Below are 13,108 nucleotides of genomic sequence, written 5' to 3' on the forward strand. Positions count from 1 at the left end.
TTGAAATTTGTTGCATAATCAACTCCTAAGATTATATGGGCAAAATTGCACTTGTTTGTGCGTGTGTTTGTTGTGTGTATGGCAATTTCTCCAATAACTAATGGACTGAAGGACTGATAATTAGGCAAATGCAGCAAAGTCAATTTAATAACTTAGCATATGTCCATCAAGCACTTTGTAAACGTCTAATAACGTGAACAACAAACTTCATATATATATATATATATATCTATATCCCGGCTGTAGGTATAAAGACTAAAGTTAAAAGTGTTTCTCAAGTACAGCTTTTTCTACAGAAACCGCGACCAATTTCTACAGTATATGTTTAAAAAGGAAGTAAAATACGTGACTAAAAGCAACAAAAAAATAATAATAATAATAATACGTACGGTTCCAATTTTGAGATGAACCAGATTTCTGTAGTCAGCAATGCGTTTGTTAAATGAAATAAATTTCGCTTGGTTTTATTACAAAATAATGTCTTTTCAGCCAATTAAAATTATAATAAACCGTAAAGTAACGTTTTTTTTTTTTTAATGTAAACTTGCTTTCGAACGACTGGAGTTGTTGTAGTCTTTCTTTTCTTATTAAAAACAAAGTGACATAGAATAAATGATAATCGATCCCAGGTATTATTGGCCTAAACTTAGCGGAAAGAATTTCTTAGAGTTTTTTTTTTTTTTTGGGTCCTTAAATGACCAATCACTCAGAGGAAGTACACCGTTCGTGTAACGAATTGACGATTAGAAAGCAAAAAAAAGAAAAAAATTAAGAGAGCCGATGGTATAGGATGATGCCCAGCACCTAGAGTTGGGGTCTGTGCGCCCAGTTGATAAATGTTATGACACTTAGCGATTGAACCAAAGCACACTTTATTCCACTAAGATTTGGAGTCCGCGAGTACTGACTTGTTTGTTTAATCGCGGTTGCCACCTACACGGCTACTCTTGCGGACATCCAAGCAATATTAAGGTTTTTGGTAGTTTGCATTTTTTACTCGAAATACGCTCCAAGAACAGAACAAACCCAACGTTACATAATTTTAAATAACAAAATGTTTGCAATATTTTTGTTATAACAACTTTAGTGTTTCACTAGTAGTGTGCCTAGGAATCTTGGCTTATTAAAATAACATGGATTTTATAGGGAAATTATTAATTCATTCTATTGTCGAAATTATGGTAATCAATTCTATTGCCCTGAGCTTGCCGATTTACTGCAGACTGTAGAAAGAAAGACAGACTAACATCAAATTGAAAAAGACAGAGAACAATGTATTCCACATTTAATGGGTTAAAAATATAAAATTGAAAATGATGATTGTTGAAATTTGTTGCACCATCTATCCATCTTCTTCTTCTTCTTGTCAATTATCTGGAGGAACGCAGCATAGTTTATCTAGCATACTCTGACAAAACTTGCTATATTGCAGAGGGAACTCAATCATTTGCAAACAAATTTTGTTAAAATTGCTATTAACTTTATTATTATGCAGCAAGCAGAAAAGCGATCTAAGATGGGTGAAGCTTTTTCCCATTTATATAGAATTTTTATTATGAAGCAAAAAAAAGTTTGCATAAATTATTCCTACTTTAAATAATGAGTGTAGCCATAAGCGAATTGTGTTTATTTGTAACGTGTTGCATGCAGTCACGTAAATTTCAGCTTCCTACCTCATTTACTCTAGCGTTACATTGGAAAGTGCGTAAGATCATCAAAATATTTCCTTCATATTAATAATAAGATATTTGAGAGGAACTAGCTTTACAGATTTCACTCCACCACGAGAATTGATCGCAAATGAAATACATAAACATTATAGATCTTTAAATGCCCTCTACTCAGTCTATGGGCAATGGTTTAATAAAATTTATATGTTCTCAACTTTTTTTTATTTTTTTTATTTTTTTTCGCTACAATTTAAACATTAACGTTTATTTACTTTTATTATTGATCCTTGTTCCTTGTTAAATTCGTATGAAATCTCTATGCAGGTTACAAGGCCCCAAAGCAAGTGTTATTTATTTACATCATGTGACCGGTGACTGATAAAAACAAAAATATTATTTTAAATCGATTTATAGCGAACCTTTGTTATCCACTGAATAAATTTTTCAAGCACTTGCATCGCCTGTGTATATAGACAATAAAGTATATATTTTATATATATATATATATATAATGGGAGGGTAAGAATATTAATTTTGAGTGAATTTTGCATTCAACCTAATGGGAATAATAGCAAAGCAGACTTTAATGTTAAGATCAAAGTTCAAGGCAAGGCCATGATATCATTAATATACATCTTTGTGCAAGGCACTTAGGCAGACAAACTGTTGACTGAGTGCGGAGTAGCGGATAGGTGAACGTTTTTTTTTTTTGGATAATCATTACCATCATATCATCATTTTTCTTCTCCACTGCCGCTGTCGAGCAGTAACGTAAAGTGCATTACAAATGCTAGTATGTCATGCATTTTTCTTGTAGGAGTATTCAAATAAGTAAAATATTTGTATATGCCTTGAGTAATGCAAGAAGTTTTTATTTAAAAGCAGACAATGAAAAATTTCTAAAAAGAAATTTGACATTGAATTTGGACACACTTTCCATGGGAATTTGGAATTTTTGTTGTGTTGATCTCTCTGCTTGACGACGAGCTTGGGCGAGCTGTCGATGTAATTATTTCGATTGCGGACGTAGAACTTTCAAAGAGTCTTAATAATAACTATAATAATTTATATAAACATTTGCTGGCGGAGAGTAGGAAGGTTCTCGATATTAGTATTTTGATATTGTCTTTCCTTGAAGATTTTCCCAATTTCTTAGTAACTTAGTGAACGAGTGAGGAGCTCACTTGAAAACTTGTGTGAATTAAAAGTGTGTATGGGTTAAGCTTCTTGCTGCCTTTGCTATCAATTTTCGCTCATAAGAGCGTAACGATGAACGGATTTAAATGCCAAAAGTATTGTACAAAGGGTTCTATTTGATGCATATTTGCATCCGATGTCACTAACGGAAGAAAAAAACTTATATACCTTTAAAAACTTATTAGTTCCCATTGTGTGTCAAGCAAAGGAAAATTTCAACTAAAAAAAAAAAAAAAAAAAAAAAATTAAAAAAAAATTAATTTTCAATTAGCAAACGAAACACAAAAATTACAAACTTAATATGAATTGTAAAACGGTTGCTTTTGAAAGACTTGTTTTCTGGAGTAAAAACTAAAAATGAAAAACAAAAAAAAAAAAAAATAAATAAATAAATAAATAAACTGAGTTCTCACGCTTTGTATAAACAGAGTATAAAGTAAAATGAAATCAAATAACAATAACAAGAGAGAAAATAAATTTACAATAAGTAAACAAATAGATAGATAAAAAGACAAACAAATTGATTGGTGTTCAATAATTTGTGGCGATCAATGAATTTTTATAAAATCATTTAATATTTACTAATCATTAATATGCACATGGCTGGGACTCGCGTATTCTCGCATACTTCGAATAAACACTTCATTATAACAATTGTTCTATTTTTATAAACAAGAGCGCTATAGTTATTTTCTCATAATCTGTGCAACGTCCAGGAGTTTCCTCCTTCAGAGACCACGCAAAAGTGTATATATTCTTGTTTAGCATCAAATTCTGTCCGTCTGTTGTAAATATACTCTTGGACGCTAAAATAAAGCTATCGCCTTTAAATTTGATAGAAATATTGGAAGTTCCTGCACGAGAGTTAATATTGAAAATGGACCAAACCGGTTGAAGACCAAGTCTTTAGTCCCATGTAAATTAAGAACTCCTCTGTTTTTGAAAAACAAGAAAAATTTATTTTTTGATCATTACACACAAATTGTAGCCGATAAATGTACACGAATTGGAAAACAAATTCTATGGACCTGCCTAATATGATACTACAATATATCAAAATTTGATTTTCTTTTCAATAACTTTATAAAGCGCCGTGTCAATCTTCCAATATCCCATAAAGTGTATAAATTTTTATCCAGTTACAGATTCCATACGTTTGGATGTCCATTCATCTGTCCATCTACCCAATTAATTGGTATCTGCGATAAACATTCTCCCATTCACAAAAATGACCGCCTACAAATTTGCAAAAGTGTTTGAAAATGGCCCAAGCAGGTCAAAGAACACGCCTATAACACTCACCCGTCTGTACAACCAAAACTGGGAAGACCTTTGTTTTGCATATTTTTTCTTCTGTCGTTGCTGATAAACTACATGATATATGATACAGATACAGATACATGATATAAATTTCTACAAAATTATGCTACAAAAATAAAAAAATCTCCCACTCCCATCTAATATTATAAAGCATGCAAATTTCTATTTTTCCTTGTTTTCGATCTTTTTTATGGTATAACTGTGTGATGGGTATAAAATATTCGGTCACAACCGGTTGCTGCTTGTTTTTTTTTTTTTTTTTTTGTTTTTTAAACACGTAATGATATAATTTTCTAATTTTATTCTAACAGTGTGTGCTTTATTCTAAGAGCTGTGGTCAGTTGAAGTAAGAAACTAGATTACAATTTGTATGACTGAAAAGCAATTCCTTTTTTTTAGTTAAATGAAAGGTGTGTCTAGGAAATTGTTACACCTATTTGAAAATTCTTATAAAGAATTGTTCTTTATTTTCCATATATTCGTATGTACAGTATTCGCATGTACGATTTTATTTTTTTTCTTTATTTTATTTAAAGAAAAAACTTTTAAATGATTTTCACACATTTTCTGTATGTAAATGTAAAAGCAATTATCTTCAAATGCTGACAAAAGACTTTCTCTCAATCTCTCTTAATTTATTTCGCTAATTTAATATAAAATTGGAATTATTTTTTGTGATATCATATATTTGCAAACTTTGACATGATTATTGCTTTCATATCATGCAATAGTTCGTAGGTATCGCTTTCAGAAAATTATTAACGAACTATTCGGAAACTATTCTTGAAATTCTCCTATACGTTAGATTGCCATATAGTGAAAGAAGTTTGCGTAAAGTCTTAAGTTAAAGTTAAAGTTTCGTAAAAGTTTGTCTTAACAGTTTTATTGCAAGAAAATTTTTAAATTAATAGCAAAAGTATCTTAAGGAGAGTAAAGTCCTTTCAAAATATGAAAGTGGCAGTAACATCTACTACGGAGCAGTGTATTTTCAGTCAATGTCGTCTCGTAACGAGTCATTTATATTTGGAAATCAATTAATTTTTGTTATTTGCCGTTGTTCATCGCTTGAAATGAAATCCCGCGCTTATGAGTAAGTTTTAAAGAATTTTCAAGACAATGAATATCATATTGAACGATATGAACATAGGACGACTTTCCCCATTGAAAACATTAACGTTAGATATAAACATAAGGATAAGAGATGAAAATAGATGCATTTACTTTTTACTTTAGTTCTAACGGTGTGCAGAAACACAGCCTTTACCATTCACGCAAACGCGAATACTTACCAAATACTTAAGTCCAACCCTGCGGAAGCACTATTAGCGAGCACAGCCTGCAACAACTGATGCAATTTAGCCCAAAGGCAGCAGCCCGAAAAATGAAATTCGATGTCAGCAAACATGGGCACTATTAAACACTGTTACTTACTCTTGGTGATTGATCATGGTTTTAATCAAAGACTTATTGGTAGTCTGAGCAAGACCTTCATTTTTACTATGGTACCTAAAAAATGGCTTCTTTAGTGCATAGATCTAGAAAGCCAGTTGTTTTTTTCACGCGGAATACATATTCCGCCTGAGCAACTTTGGACAATAAACGTTTCAATGGATTGTACCGATGTAAACGAATCATCGAAATAAAATATGAACAATTGAATAGAAAATGTACATTTAGATTGCGTTCTGGAACATAGTAGTCTATTTGTTTTCAACCACGAATGAGAATAAATGTCTTTTTGAGAGTCAAGTGCTCACACGCTGACAGAAAAATGAAGAAAATTCTTTCAACAACATAGGCGATCTCCATATAAATGCCTGATGTTGAGATAAATGATTAAAAATCTTGTTTATATATAGTTCTATATATTAGTTTGGGGAAAAAGAAATCCATTATTTTTTCGGTAGATGGCTGCACTGATAGATTTCTCGTAAAGTATCGATCAAAGTGGTGAAGTACCTCAAACGGCAAAGAGCAGTGAAGTACCTCAAACGGCCAGGAAGGTTTTGCTATGCATTTGGTGGGACTGGAAGGGGATTATTTATTATGAGTTGCTTCCATATGGCCGAACGCTAAATTCTGATCTCTACTGTCAACAACTGGACCGTTTGAAGATAGCGACTGACCAGAAACGGCCAGAATTGGCCAACAGGAGAGGTGTCGTGTTCCACCAGGACAACGCTAGGCCACACACATCTACAGTGACTCGCCAGAAACTTCGGGAGCTTGGTTGGGAAGTTTTAATGCATCCGCCATACAGTCCGGACTTGGCACCAAGCGATTATCTTTCTTTTTCTTGCATTGCAAAATTTCTTTAATGATAAAAAATTGGAATCTAGGGAGGATTGTGAAAATCGACTACTAGAGTTTTTTGCAAATAGAGACCAGGACTTCTATGAGAGAGGCATTTTGAAGTTACCTTTAAAATGGCAACAAATCATACAACAAAACGGTGCATATTTGACCCAAATCGGACAATCCGAAGCATGTTAAATAAAGTCCTGAAGTTCATATAAAAATAATGGATTTCTTTTTCCCCAAACTAATATATTTACGATGTATTCGTACTTGTAGTATTTGGTTAACACTCTTGTGGTTTTATATGAAACTCTAAAATTCAAGACCTTTTCAAATAACCGCTGATATCGCTATTGATTTTTCAACTAACACATAATGCCGTTTAAAAACGTTTTATTAAAATCTAAGAAATGTCCCCATTTACTGAAAAAAAAAAACAAAACAAAACAAAACTAAAAAAAAACCACATTAAATCGAACCTGACAAGTTTTTACTTATCTTTTTTTCTTTTTATCGATACGCATTAAAGCGATTTTCACCTGTTAGTCAAAACCATTCAAGTTTTTTAAAAATATTTTTCCTCATTTTTTTTTTTTGTTTTGTTTTTGTTGTTTTTTAATGACAGTATTAAAAACGATGGCAGCATGAAAAACTTGTCAGTATTATGCGTAGCCTAATATAACGCTAATTTGGCTGGTATATTCATTGCTTCAAGCCATTTGTAACGTAAGGGAGTATAGGCATTGAAGATCCGTTAAATTGTATGCGTTGCGGTTCCAAGTTAACTTAACAAAGTCTTCTTGATTCCTTTATCCTTGAATAAGCCTACGTTTGCGGTTTTTCCAGATATAAATTCTCGTACTTGAGAAGGTGCTAACTAATTACATAGGTAAATGCCGCGAATTTCGGTATTTGAATGTTTCGTGTATGCATATGCGTATATATATAAAATAAATGTAAATGAAATTGTCCTTGATTTGATTTGCTTCGTTATAATATACCTTAGATGGTGGGTATCAAAGATTCTGCTTAAGATATATACAGTTTTCTTACTTGTTTTTCAATCTCTCTTCTGTTTCGTCTCAAAGGCACAGCACCAGACCAAGTAAAATAATACAATAACATAACCGTTAGACGTTTTTAAAGTAAAAACTCAAATGTTACTGCTATGCAAAATAAGCTTGAAATATATACATATATATATATACATATATATATATATATATATCGAAATCAAAATTTTCTAAAACGTAACTTTCACAATAAACTTCAATTTATCATTTGACATTGGAACCTAAAACCTTCAACTTTCAAAACCATATTTATTCATGTTATTCGCTATTGTGGATATTTGTGCAAAAAGTGTTAATATTTCAAGCATTAATTATATAAAATTATTAACCACATTTTCATGCGAATATGCTTAAATGGAAATGTTATTATAATACATAGATTTGTGTATGCATGCCTACAGTTTCAATTAACATACACGCAAAGAAACATTTTACTAAGGAAGCAAGCGAAAAGTCTATAGCGGTCTACCGCCGCCGCCGCCATTGAATATTCGACACTAGCCTACGATTATTCATATAACGACTTTTCGAAACAGTCTAATGGTTGAAAAAACGATTCGATTCGAATCATTTTCAATAATGTTCGTCCCTTGTCTAAAACACGTAGGCGTAGCAAATTCCATCAAAATATCTCGAAAAATGTAGAACCTGTAGAATGATAACAAAAAACGCAAGACAGACTGATGGACAGACAGAGCAGAAAGTGATTTTGAATTGATCCGTATAATAATAAACGGATGTATCTCAAGTTATTTTCATTTCGTACAAGTGGAGGGCGTAAGGTTTAATGAAACTCTTTTAGTTCCGCTTACATAAATCTTATTATTATTTATTTAAAGTTATACAGATTGATTTCGTTTCATGCAATTGAAAGTTTAATCATTTCAATAATGAAAAAGCTTGAATATGTCTTCTCATTGAAACATTTAAAGCGAAAGGAGTCCGCGCTATGCGTAATTCACATCAGAATGACAAAAAATATGTAACTAAAATAGAAAACCTCATGAAGTGGAGGTAAAATCAGAAACCATTTACGAAAAATTATATAAAAAATTTCAGGAGAATTTTGTTATGTTGTAAGCCGGTTTGACCGACTAAAAAAGCCTCTTTTATATATATATATATGTATATATATATATATTTTTTTTTTTGGTAGGATAGGAAAGCATATATTTGAATATTGAAAAGTAAAAACAAGTTTTAAAAAAAAAAAAGATATTAGTAAAATTGCAGCTCCGTAGTCAATTTCACGCGCCATGTTTAATTTGAGGAGTCGTACGACCGATAAAATAACTGGAGCGAATTTAATTCCAAAAAGAAAAAAAACAAAAAAAATCATTAATCTACAGATCTGCAAAAATCGCGATGCTGATCTTTGTAAGGTTGTCGAGTGTCTAAATGAAAAAGTTCAATTTTCGACAAAAAGACAAAGCAACAATTAGTTAATAATTAATAATGTTTTTTAATGACTTGTCAAAAATTCATTTATTACGTATGCACTTTAAAATGTTAATAAGTGCTTGCATGTATTTCGATCAGCGGCATCTATTAGCGAAAATTATAAAATAACGCCAAGTATCAATTCGACAATTTTAATCGTTCACTGCATAAAAGAACCCCTGTTCAATTTGGCATTATTGAGCTCTTCAGACGCTGATCATAGTACACAAGTACTCAAGATTGCATTGTCGACATACATCACTAGAAGCTTTGGAAGCTTATGGTTACTGTGATCCCTCATATTCCAGTTGTTGGTTTTAGTTGCAAGAACTAGCTTAAAATCGATTGTTTCGATGTCAATGACAAAGAACGACCTGGAATACGAAAAAAGTTCCAAGACAATGATTTGCACGACTTATTGGACCAAACCGCAGGTCAAACTCTCAAAAAGCTTTCGAACTGTTTCTAGACGTTTGTGGAGGAAAATGACTAACGCGGGAATTGACTGCAAAATGCCATTTGGAACCATTTCAACGTTACGGTTTCACTCCTTGCTATGTAGAAAAGAAGAGTTTTCTGTAGCGTACTGTGACTGGCGATGAAAAGTGGATCTACTACGATAATCCCAAGCGCAAAAAATCATGGGTTACTCCAGAAGAACACTCCACATCCATACCGAAGTAGAATATCATTTGGCAATTAAGGTTTGTTGTGCACAGAGCCGCTAAAACCGAACGAAACCGTTAGTGCAGATGTGTACCGACATGAATTGAATTAATTTAAGGACGTCTTGTTGCGAAATATACTAGCAACGGTGGTGAACAGACGCAAAGTCATATTCTTATATGACAATGCTTGGCCACACGTTACAAGGATACACTGCGGCAGTTCGAATGAAAAACTCTACTGCACCCAATTACTCGCCAGATATGAGGCCTTCTGGTTGCCACTTGATCAGATCGAAGCAGTATGGCTTGGCTGGTACGCGGTTTCGAAGTGCTGAATAAGTGGGAAAAAGGATCAATGTTTGGATTACTGACAAACCATTTTATAATAGATATAATAGACTTTGTAAAAACAAAAAACCAAAAGAGGCTAAACGAACGCCCTCTTCTCAAACCCGACAGTTATGCTACAAAACTTATACATCTGCTGATGATAGCATTCCTCTTGGTCAATCCGTAACAAACGGGCACGCCTGTTATCAACTCGCGATGAATAGTTAGAAAATTGACTTTTATTCCTGATTTCAAATCCAATTTTTATACATTGTACTTATGGATTGGATATGCAGTGTATACTAATTTTAATTTGTTCCTTTATTTTTCTTAATGAAAATGAATTGTTTTTGTCTAATAAGTACGTGATATAATTTTCATTATTACTTTTTTTGCACGGTTTCTGGGAAAATAATTGCAATATCTCTTCGTACACGATTTTTTAAAGTTATGGAATACATCATTAAATTCATCATACGTTGCATCTAATATTTTGCACAAGTTTTTTTTGCACGAATTTCTAAGGAACGCCTTTACCAAGTAACAAACGCCTTGAGTTTGCTTTTTTAAGCTTGTACAGTGAGTGGCCTTTCCCCTTAACCATGTAATCGGCTATTTGTTTTCCCCTTTTAGGACATATGACAAATTTGAAGTGGGTTAAGTGTCTGCTTACTTTCCAGTCCCGTTGAACGTATATTATAAAAAAGAAGAAGAAGAAGAAATGGCTCGACATATTTTATTCAATCTATTGCCCGTCGCTAAGCGTTACTTCTACAACTTCTTAGCCCGAAGATGAGTTGCATAACTGGCTATGAGAAGAGAGAGAGAGAGCGTAGTCGTTTCTCTAAAATTATGTACCTAGAGGCTCCATTTTTTGGCTATCGATATAAAAATAAAAGCTCAGGTCAAGCAGAGAATAAGTCACTGATTGAAAATAATGTCAATTGAAAGAAGGGCTTTGTTACCGAATGTACAGGACCTGTTGACAATTTTTTTTTTAAAAAAAAGAACACGAGAATTAGACGCTCTGAACAAAAGAATTTTGACAAGTTGATAGAATATCCTATACATACGACAATAGGTTCAGTTGATTGGCAAGGCAGAGTGTTCATAAGTAAAAAAAAATAAACGCAAACGCGTCGGAGAAAAATATTAAACTAATATTTAAAATTATCTTCAAAAGCTAAGAAGAGAACTATTGATTAATTAACAAGAGTACTTGGATTGATTGGCGTTCATAGCTCATTCCAGGACGAATACAATATTTTCCTTGGCTATATGTGAATAATATATGGCTTATAAAAGATAGCTTTCGAAACTTTATACATATATGACACATAGGTTTATTATGATCATAAAATTTGCGTAAAGAAGAAAGGAAAAAAATCGCCAATCAAAAGACTCGAGAAAAGAATCGCGAACCTTTAGAAATTTGTTTACGGACGTAGGTGTAAAGCGATTGTACATACAGTATAACTTACTTTCTTGCTTGTATCTTGCAATGGGTTTATATTTTTCTATGTTATTGTGAACATAGCAAGCATACGGTATATCCAGTATATCATAATAGCAATATATATATATATATATATATGTATATATATATGTGGCGTTGTTGTTCATACGTACTTCTCTTTTACAAGAATTAGATATTTTCAAAGTCATAAAATGGCGAGAGGGTGCTGTCACGGTTTATTACACACACGCACAGACGCCGTCACCGCAATTAAATATCAATGTGTGCTATAGAATTTAAAGTCGTGTTCGTAATTTGTTAAGAAATTTACATTACATGTTACAGACAGAAGATACGCTAAGTTTATGGTTTGATCGTCAACTTGAACGAATACAATTCGTGTTAAATTCAAGTCAAGGTAAAGTCATGTTGATTAAACGACATTTACGGTAAATTTATGACAAGTAAGATACTATGGTATACAACTTTAATAATATTATGAACTTGAGCTAAGAGAAACATTATTAAAAGTTTATATGTAAGAAACTCTGCAATGAGAACAAACTATCCAGCCGTCCGTACGAGCAACCTAAGCAAAAAAGAGAAGAAATCTTTACTATTTCAAGATTTCTTTGTGAATGATTGCACACAACAACCAATTGAGGAAATATGTTTTTTCTCGAGATTTTAAGGAAAACACGTCGATATGAAATGGAATTTTCACAAAAACAACAATTAATCAATGTTTTATTTTGAAACATGTTATTGTCTATCATTGCATTGTCTGACTCACAAATGAACAATTCTACAAAGAACTCTTAATAGTCAATATAATCTTGGACAGGTAGGTACTTGTATGATTTTTTTTTTTTTTTTTTTTTTTTTTTTTTTTGAAAAGAGGAAAAATTCTTTGCTATGTGTTAACTGACCGTACAATAATTGTTAGGCTGTTTTTGTTGTTGTTGTTGTTGACCTCGAAACCGAGATGAGAAAAAAAAAAAAACAAATTCACTTCTTCTCTATGTGAAAATGTGTATACACATGTTGGGATTATGTGAAAAGATTTTAAACAAAAAAGCGACAATAACTATAATTATACATTAAGGCACACACAGGCACACAAAACACACACATACAAACAATTTACATGGCTTACAGATCACACCGTAGCGTAAGCTATAAAATGCTTTACGAATGAAGGTTTGCTGCGCGCAGCATCTATGGTATATGTAGTAAACTCTTACGTAGCAAAAGAAGAAAACGAAAACATTAAAAAATAGTTAATTTCAGATTTTTATTAAAAAAAAAAAAAAAAATACACAAAAAAAATTAATCCAAAGATTTATAGCATTTTTGGTTTTCATTTCTTATATACGGCTGTAGGTAGTTATCGTAAGTGTATATATGTTTGATTTTCGTTTCATACGTACGGCTATAGATAGTTATGGCAGATAATAAATATATATATATATATATATATATATATATATATAAATTTGTATCCACGAGTTGCAAACGGCCATGATATATGATTTTTTCATTTACATCACTTATAAATACATTTTCGATATCGCGTAAGGTGCATTTTGCTCTTGCTTATACTGAAATTATCTTACGTTGTTTTGATGCAGATGGAATTTTCAAAATTGTACGAAA

The 13,108-nt window shown here is 32.1% G+C and overlaps 1 protein-coding gene across 1 annotated transcript in view; it reads left to right on the forward strand.

Annotated features, from left to right (window-relative positions):
- LOC119644582 overlaps positions 1–13,108 on the forward strand; it is a 123,320-nt gene that overhangs the window by 684 nt on the left and 109,528 nt on the right. The gene's annotated exons all lie outside the window — the stretch shown is intronic.

The sequence above is a fragment of the Glossina fuscipes genome, unplaced genomic scaffold, assembly GCF_014805625.2.
Source record: "Glossina fuscipes isolate IAEA_lab_2018 unplaced genomic scaffold, Yale_Gfus_2 0, whole genome shotgun sequence".
Taxonomy (NCBI): domain Eukaryota; kingdom Metazoa; phylum Arthropoda; class Insecta; order Diptera; family Glossinidae; genus Glossina; species Glossina fuscipes.